General features: G+C 31.1%; 1 long non-coding RNA gene across 1 annotated transcript; it reads right to left on the bottom strand.

Annotated features, from left to right (window-relative positions):
- Window positions 1-5,768: 5,768 nt before the first annotated feature.
- Window positions 5,769-7,289, bottom strand: LOC124535270. Its single transcript, XR_006966802.1, has 2 exons — window positions 6,518-7,289; window positions 5,769-6,391 (listed from the first exon to the last, which is right to left on the bottom strand). It is a non-coding gene; the product is annotated as an uncharacterized LOC124535270 (long non-coding RNA).
- Between the last annotated feature and the right edge of the window lie 1,310 nt (window positions 7,290-8,599).

Consider the following 8,599-nt stretch of genomic DNA (forward strand, 5'->3'; position numbering starts at 1 on the left):
TACATTTATCCTTAATCGCGACTATTTTAAACTCTGTGAATTGTAATATTAAAGAAATTCTGCGAAATAATTATTCCGATAATTCTGGATCAAATATTTTTTTTAAAAATCGACTACAATTCAAAACAAGATTAGTTTATTTGGTTAAACCTAAAATGTATTTTATAGCAACAGAACCGAACTTACACTTAAATTTAAAAATATTGTGCAAAATATACGATGGCCTGTGTACTTGCATTCATCTATTACAGAAATGTCACGGGATGGAGGTAAGTCTTTTCTTTATTTATTTTCTTTTATAGCAGGCTCACCTGTTGGAAAGCGATTACCACCGCCCATGGACATCTGCAACATCGAGGGGCCTGTAGGTGTGTTACTAGCCTTTAAGGAGTAGGTAAGGTACGCTCTTTTATTGTAGGCTTGTCGTACGAAGCAGAAAATTACTTATTAATCGCGCTGTTACGATAGTTTTGGATTCAATTAAAATTTTCAATGTATTTTCATTTCCGAACCGGTGGTAGCGTTTATTTTGTTTAATTTCTATCCATAAGTAAGTGTAATGCTTCATTATTGAATGAACGTTTTCAACCGACTTCCAAAAGGAGGAGGTTATCAATTCGTCTGTATTTTTTTTTTTTGATTTTGAGTTTTTACGATAGCACAAAAGCAAATTTTAATCTGTGCGGAATTGCTATTTACAAATTTTATTCTACTCAAGTACTACATAGTAAACTTCATTTCTTTTTATAAGTAACTGATCCCCTTTTATTTATATACCGAAGAATTATTTGATCTTATATATCTCTAACTTTATTAATATCTTTCAGGTTTTTCTTACGATTTGGGTGATGTTTACAAGCGCGGTTACAACAATAACCTTGATTTTTAATAACGAGGTAAATTTCTCTACCTTTTTACCTTGAAAAATGTATTGACGTAATATTTTTAATTCAATTTAAATAAGGTGGTCATTTTTATTCCAGACATCTCACCCTTGGTTAGAAGTTTTGCGTGGCGTTCAGGTGTATGTTTGGTTTGTTATAGCATGTTATTTAGACGAACAAATAAAACAGGAAGTAGAAGCCGTTGAATTATGTTTCATAAAATATTTGATCGATTTTAAATGCAGTAAGTGTTAAAAATGATATTTATTATGCAAGTTATAGTTGAATAATTACAAAGGCCTTAATAATGTTTAATGTTGCAGGTCATGTAAAAAGAGAAGTCTTACAGACGTTTAAATTAATCGTAAGCAACAACCGATTGCAGTTCAAGACTTTTAATCTCTATCGTCTCAACTTTGCTACAATATTTGGAACCATCGTGACTGTTATTACTTATAGTGTCATATCTATGGAATTCTTTTAATTTTTCTAAACAAGGTTACTATAATATAATACGTTTTATTAGATGTATATAAGACTTTTAATAAGACGTTGTGTTGTATGTTTTGTCAATGTGTCAGTTGAGTCAATGGTTTAAGGAAATAATGTCTTAAATTATTTTACTATTTATCAATGAATTCAAGCTTCTTACAATAAAGTAATCGAAACGTGTTAAAGGTATAAATCGTTTTATCTTACAAATTTAAGTAATTATAATTTTTAAATAATAAATATGAAAAAAAAAAATACATACATGCTAAGCTTAGTAAGCATGCAATAACTTGGCCAAGTCAAGCTGCATGCCAACACAGTTTAAGCTGTAACGGTCCGCCAAGCCCGCCTGTGGTTATTAGTGACGTGACATCAGCTTATCCAGTGAGAGGAATTAAATACCTGATTCATTCTTATCGGAACGTAATTCTTTGGTATAAGCAGGATTGACGCCCACGCCAATCGATAGAAAAAAGGAAGGTGTCGCGATAGCAACATTATAGCAATATCAACAACATATTAACAAATGTTACTGTGTCTTTATTTCTTGTAAGAAATTCAAATCAAATCAAAATGTAATTGTACAATTATTATATTTTATTTTTATTGCAGGTCTACGATAGACCTGATCGAAACCCATCCTCAATTATGGATCGTTAAAAATAATGATTTTTAGTCGATAACATATATAGTTCGATACAACTTAGTTAGAGCGTCGGTAAATTCAATAAAACCAATAGAAATAGCTCCCTATCGCGCCATTCGACGCTATTCAACCCGAGAAAGCAAGTGCATGTAAATCGACGAGTCAAATTGACGAATATATTAGGTCATAATATGATTTTACAAGTTTATTACGTTTGGGTAAAGATCATATTCACATAAGACATAAATAGTAATAATTAGGGATAGTGTACTTAATTCGGATGCAATCAGTTTTACGAATTTTGCAGATGCTACGTCTATGCTGTGTCGTACTATATTCGCAAAATCCATAAAATTCAATGATGTCAAAAAATGGCACCCTGTTATAGTTTAATCTTTAACGGGGTGCCATTTTTTGACATTTACGGATGTCCTGAGAAAGTGTGCGACAAATAATAATTTCGTACATGGATACGATAGACTCGCTAGACTAAATCCATTGCACAGTAAATAATCAAAGTTTATAATTTATTTTTTTAATTTTACTTGCGAACCCGGATTTTCCTCTTGTAATAAACAATATGAAGTATATTACAGAATTTGAAACATTATTGTATAATCTGGTAATAGCTGAATATATTTATTATTTACAGCTGGATAACTAGGCGCGAATTCACTCCGCCATTTTGCAAATATTATTAAAAAAAATAGGCCATAGTTAAACAGTTACACATTTTCTTTTATGGTATAGTTTGGCGGACGAGCTTATGGGCTACTTGATGGTAAGTGGTCACCATCATCCATAGACAATGACGCTGTAAGAAATATTAACTAATCCTTACATCGTCAATGTGCCACCAACCTTGGGAACTAAGATTATATGTCCCTTGTGCCTGTAGTAACACTGGATCACTCACCCTTAAAACTGGAACACAACAATACTGAGTACTGTTATTTGGCGGTAGACTAACTGGTGAGTGGGTAGTACCTACCCAGACGGGCTTGCACAAAGCTCTACCACCAAGAAAATTACATAAACATTTAAAATAATATCAAGAATTTACACGTCATATTTTAAAAAGATTAAATCAATATTACTCTACATTTTGCTTCATACAAAACAATCACGTATGATTTGTGAGAACTCGATCGGCAACGAATTCTAACATCAGGCTCATAAAGTATTCTTATGAAGCCTTAGAGATTTTCTGAGACATCATTATGCTTTTGACCGTATAAAACATAAAAGTCAGGAAATTATACCACTATAGTATGTGAAAATGTACTCTCGACCTTTTTTTTGTCGCAGCACGGTAACAATATAATTTATGTCCATTACGATGACACCGTGATTTTTGAATTTCTAATTAAAAAAAGTGTGCTGAAATGTGCCCAGCATGTGCTATGATGTGCAGCTTGAAAAAAAATTTACTCAAAAATATCATTTTTATGAAGAGGTCCTTTTTTCAAGTCGCTACTTTACTTTATCGAATTTATTAAAATTGTGCCGTAATGTGCTCGAGATGATAATAAAAAATGATGATAAGAAAAAATGATATTTTTTTGAGTAATTTTTTTTTATAGCGGCACATCATAGCACATGCTGGGCACATTTAAGCACACTTTTTTTAATAGAAATTCAAAAATTGCGGTGTCATCGTAATGGACACATATAATTCAGAGGTCCACTCGGTCAGTTTGAAAAAATATTTCTTGACTCTCAGTTGTTATGGAAGTCTCTCAAGCATCCATACAAGGAGCTCCTATTTGTTTTTAATATACATAAATTTAATGATATACGATGATATCATAAAATGATGTTTGACGGGGAGGCGGAGGGCAGAACGTATAACCAATCAGGGCGCGAGATGCATTCCGTTCTACGCCAGTTCACAATTTGATCGCTTCCCATCGAGAGATTACAATAACATAGCGAAAAATAATGCGTTAAATAGCAATATATCTCAATATATCTCAATGTTTGTAATCTGACGGTGATATATAGATAACATTGCGTACATATGTATTACGTATTACATCAAACACGAGGCATTTAAGCACTATTTTGGGCAATAGGTAATGAGAATATGGAGCGCCGGCCGGGAGGGTCAAGACTAAAATGGCTCTGGCTAAAATAACAAATGCAGCAGCAGCAGTTTTGAAGTTGGAAGGTTTTTCTATCTCATCACAGTATGTTTGTCCCGCATCCCGTACACTTGGCTAGTCTCTAGCCCATTTAACATTGTTGACTTACTATACCGATGTCTTTCAATTCTTGTAAGTTCAGACGGTATGTCAAAAGAACAACAGGAATAAATAGGTATTTTATGGTCTGTTAAGTGTTTGTCAGTGTATTTTAAACTTAAAATTGCAGTATCAGTTAAGAAACCACATCCAAACCGAAATTATTGTTTGAGTTTCAAAAGTTTTTGTTAAAAAGTAAATACTTTTGCCCATGTCGTAAGTTAGTACATGTATTCAGTTTTTATTTTACAATTGATTGATATATTACCTAAAAATCACGTTCATGCATATTTTTTATTCACAAACAAGTACTACGTAAGATGATAATGAGGTACTTTTATAAATGTATGGATAATATATTAATGAAAATAAAATACATCAATTCCTAGTTCCTAAGTTGTATAAAATGTTACAAATCGTGTTCTTAGCAATGTAAGATTACTTTTATTCGGTATTCAAAGCATAGTCAGATTTAAAGTGAATTTGACCGTTGCTGTGAGGGAAATAGTAAATACCTACTGTAAAACTTGACTAAGAAAAATGTGACGAGGATAAAGCAATACCTCATCGTACACCGTATCAACAGAACCGATCAGATTGTCAAAACTGATATTGAAAGTACGTAAATAATGATTTATTTAGATATTAATCATTCGAGGCTAAAAGAAACCATCTCCATTGATTTAATAAAGTATCTTAAATATATAACAGCTGGATTTAAGTATAACATAAGTATTTAAATAGTGAGCAGAGATGGCCCAGTGGTTAGAACGCGTGCATCTTAACCGATAATTGCTGCTTCAAGCCATGCTTAATTTGTCTTTATAATTCATCTCGTGCTCAGCGGTGAAGGAAAACATCGTGAGGAAACCTGAATGTGACAAATTTCATAGAAACTCTGGCACATGTGTATTACAACAACCCTCACTGGAACAGCGTGGTGGAATATGTTCCAAACCTTCTCCTTAAAGGGAGAGGAGGCCCTTAGCCGAGCAGTGGGAATTTACAGGCTGTTGTTGTTGATGTTGTATTTAAATAGCAGTTCTGCTATTTTATACAATATCACAGATTTGTAATGATTTTAATGTCTATTTTTAATATAGATATTGCAATTGACGTGATTGAAGTTACAAAATCTAAATCTGCACTGATAATAATTATTTGATAAGACGTTCGGCGAGATTCTTTGTAAATAATATTATTAAGTACTTTAATCAAAACGTATTATAATTTATTGTTGTTAAGAAGATTAATATAATATGATTAAATGTTTTTTTTTTTGTAAAACATGATTCCCTTTTTATTTAACTATTTAATTAATTTTCCATTTTATTTCTAAGTATACTATTGGCTTGTTCTCTTTTAAAACAAATGATTTGAATGTATAAGACATATTTGTTAATAAAAAAAAATGATACTTTTGGAAGACAACAATGGCTGTAAATTCGTGTGTATATTATAAATTCGTGTGTGTGTGAGTATTTAATGAATTAAACCACGTAATATATTTTAAGACTAACTTTATTAGAGGTATTTACAAAGATATTTCTATAACTATTTAATAAGAAAAACGTGACTTGAATAATATTCGAATGTTTTTGAAGACAAAATATGATGATTTAATATTACAAATACAACAAGTATTTATTGCAACATTATTATCTAGTTATAAATTAGTTTCTAAAATAAAAACACTTATAATAAAACAAATCACAAATTAAGGATTAGTCGAATCATGTCATAAATTTTAAACCTAAAATTTAGAAGATTCGGGTATAATTCTCATCCATTGTCAGTTGCCAAAATTCGAAAGGAAAATTGTTGTTATAATTAAACAGTTAACATTATATGAGATTCCAATTCGCTATCATCATATTTTGTAACTTTACTTGAAGCATGGGTCTTGGCGGGTTTGCGGCATCATTTGATTTGGGTATGCAGTCCTGAGCGTTGAGACGGTCATGAAGCAAGCACTGGGTTGGAACTGCGGAGGCGCCGCTGGTGGGCCAAAACATGGTCCCATGTTGTAAGCACGAGGAGGCCCATATGTACGCTCCAGTGGCGCTGAATATCTTCTGTGTGGGACGCCACATGTCATCATTGGGTTGTTCACAGGACGCTGCATTCTGAAATAAGAGAAAAAAATTAACTGCTTATTTGAACTGTATGAAGTCTTATAAGATTAATTTTCAATCGAGGAAATAATAACATCAATAAAATGCGAAAAAGAGTTACAATATATAAATACTTACATGTATTGTTTACGGTAAAAGTAGTGTAAAAACAAAGATTTATGACGGAAAGTCAAACAAGCGATGTACTCGTACAGGTATTAGCAAGTCACCAATCTGTTTATGAAGAATCTAAATCGACGGCGGTATTTATACTGATTCTTTATCAGTATTTTTTTATTATCTGATGGTCAATTTCCTTCTTAGGTTTATTTTTAGGTAAAGCAATTCTATAAATGGAAATTATATTAGTCGATAAGATCAATTGTTCTAAAAATAAAATAAACTTATGATATCAGATAAAAGAATATCGAAATGTGATTGGTTAGCAAAATATGGGTCCAAAATGATCGTCATAGTATATCTAGATCGTAAATACAACTTAAGTGACGTCTGTGGTGTTATTTTGACGTTAATGGAGTTAACTATGGCGAACCTAGACTTATTTATAGAGGATTAGATTTTGATTGAATTTGTCGCATTGCAGTAACACTGATTGTAACAATGTTTTGTTCTGTGATAAGTAAAACAGAAACATTTGATTAGCATTTATTTTCATTATTGTTTGCAATTTAATATAAGTATGCCAATGCATGAGAAATATATCGACAGACGAGCATATCAAAATGATAAGGAATCATCCTTTCTCAACATGAAACCTTATCGAAACCACGTAAAGAATGAGTGAACCAAACAAACCAAATGTTGAAAACCATTCTCTATTAATAAGGGTTATAAATCATCCAGTTTTATGATTAATATTTCTTTTCTTTAAATAGCGTTTTACGATGTGATAGTGCGGATTATATTAAATCTTATTATATTTGTATGATACTATAATTGAAACCATGTGATATTAATACTTTTATTTATTGTTACCTATAGCTAAAATAAATTACTCATATTTTCCTGTTAACTTGTTTTTCTATTCAGCTTTATCATTTCGGCACTCATTTCTTAAACATAATTATATTTTTCCAAAGGATCATTGTTTACGTTTATACATAATAATGTATGCATTATGCATACCCCTCGACAGCTATTGTCATACGAAAGAAAATGCTTTTAAAAGATGTAATTAAATACAAAAAATAACTACCTTCAAGCATACATACAACATACAACACAACACCTCTCCAAGAACACATTCCGATTCAACAAAGTTTTCGTCTGAAATTTACGTTCATCTGAAATCTACGAGTTCTATCAAATTCAAAATCATATTTTTATTGCTCATGAATACCGCATAGATTATGGTTATGGTTGTATTACCAAAAGGCTTGGTAAAGTAAAATAAAGGTTAACAATATATCAGAAAATAAAAACAAAACCATTTTAAAAAGAAATGAGAAAGAGAGATGCCCTAATGATAAACTAATCTACTATTTAACGTTAACAAATTTGCTTGTTAATTTAATTGGTGGTAGAGCTTAGTGCAAGCCCGTTTAGATGAGTTCTACCCACGGATCACTAAATGTCAATAAAATGTAATGTCCGCTTACAATGAGATGGCCGATTTGTTACATAAAAACAAATTTTTACATCAAATAAAAATTTAATAATATTAAGTATTAAAATAAAGTACTTTCATTTTTGTATGTTAGGTATATATTAATAATAAAAAGTAGTAAAGTTGTCTATATCTAAATCTCAATAATTTTGTTGAGGCTATGTAGGGTCTATTTCGGACGACTCTGGATTAATAATAATTAAACAAGATTTAAGAACTCAATAATGATACTGAATATATTTTTGAAAATTTGATTATATGTAACATGATATAGTCTAATAATAGGTTATGCAAAAATATACTCATGTATATGACGAATTATTTTAAAAGAACTGTTACAGTTGCTAATTACTCGTTGAAAAATGGTATTTCTCTTTTTTCTAGACTACTCTGCTGTCTATTCATAGTGAACGAGGTCAAGCCTATAGGAGAGATGCCTTTTGAAATATTTTTGAGTACGCGGTGATGTCCGTAGTAAACGATGAAATATACATAAAATAAATATGTTTAATTCAGACATAAATAAAATATATGTGAATGAATATCAATAAAAAAATCAACATCTCCTATTTTTACTCTCAATCAAAATGTTT

Source organism: Vanessa cardui, chromosome 14, assembly GCF_905220365.1.
Source record: "Vanessa cardui chromosome 14, ilVanCard2.1, whole genome shotgun sequence".
Lineage (NCBI taxonomy): Eukaryota > Metazoa > Arthropoda > Insecta > Lepidoptera > Nymphalidae > Vanessa > Vanessa cardui.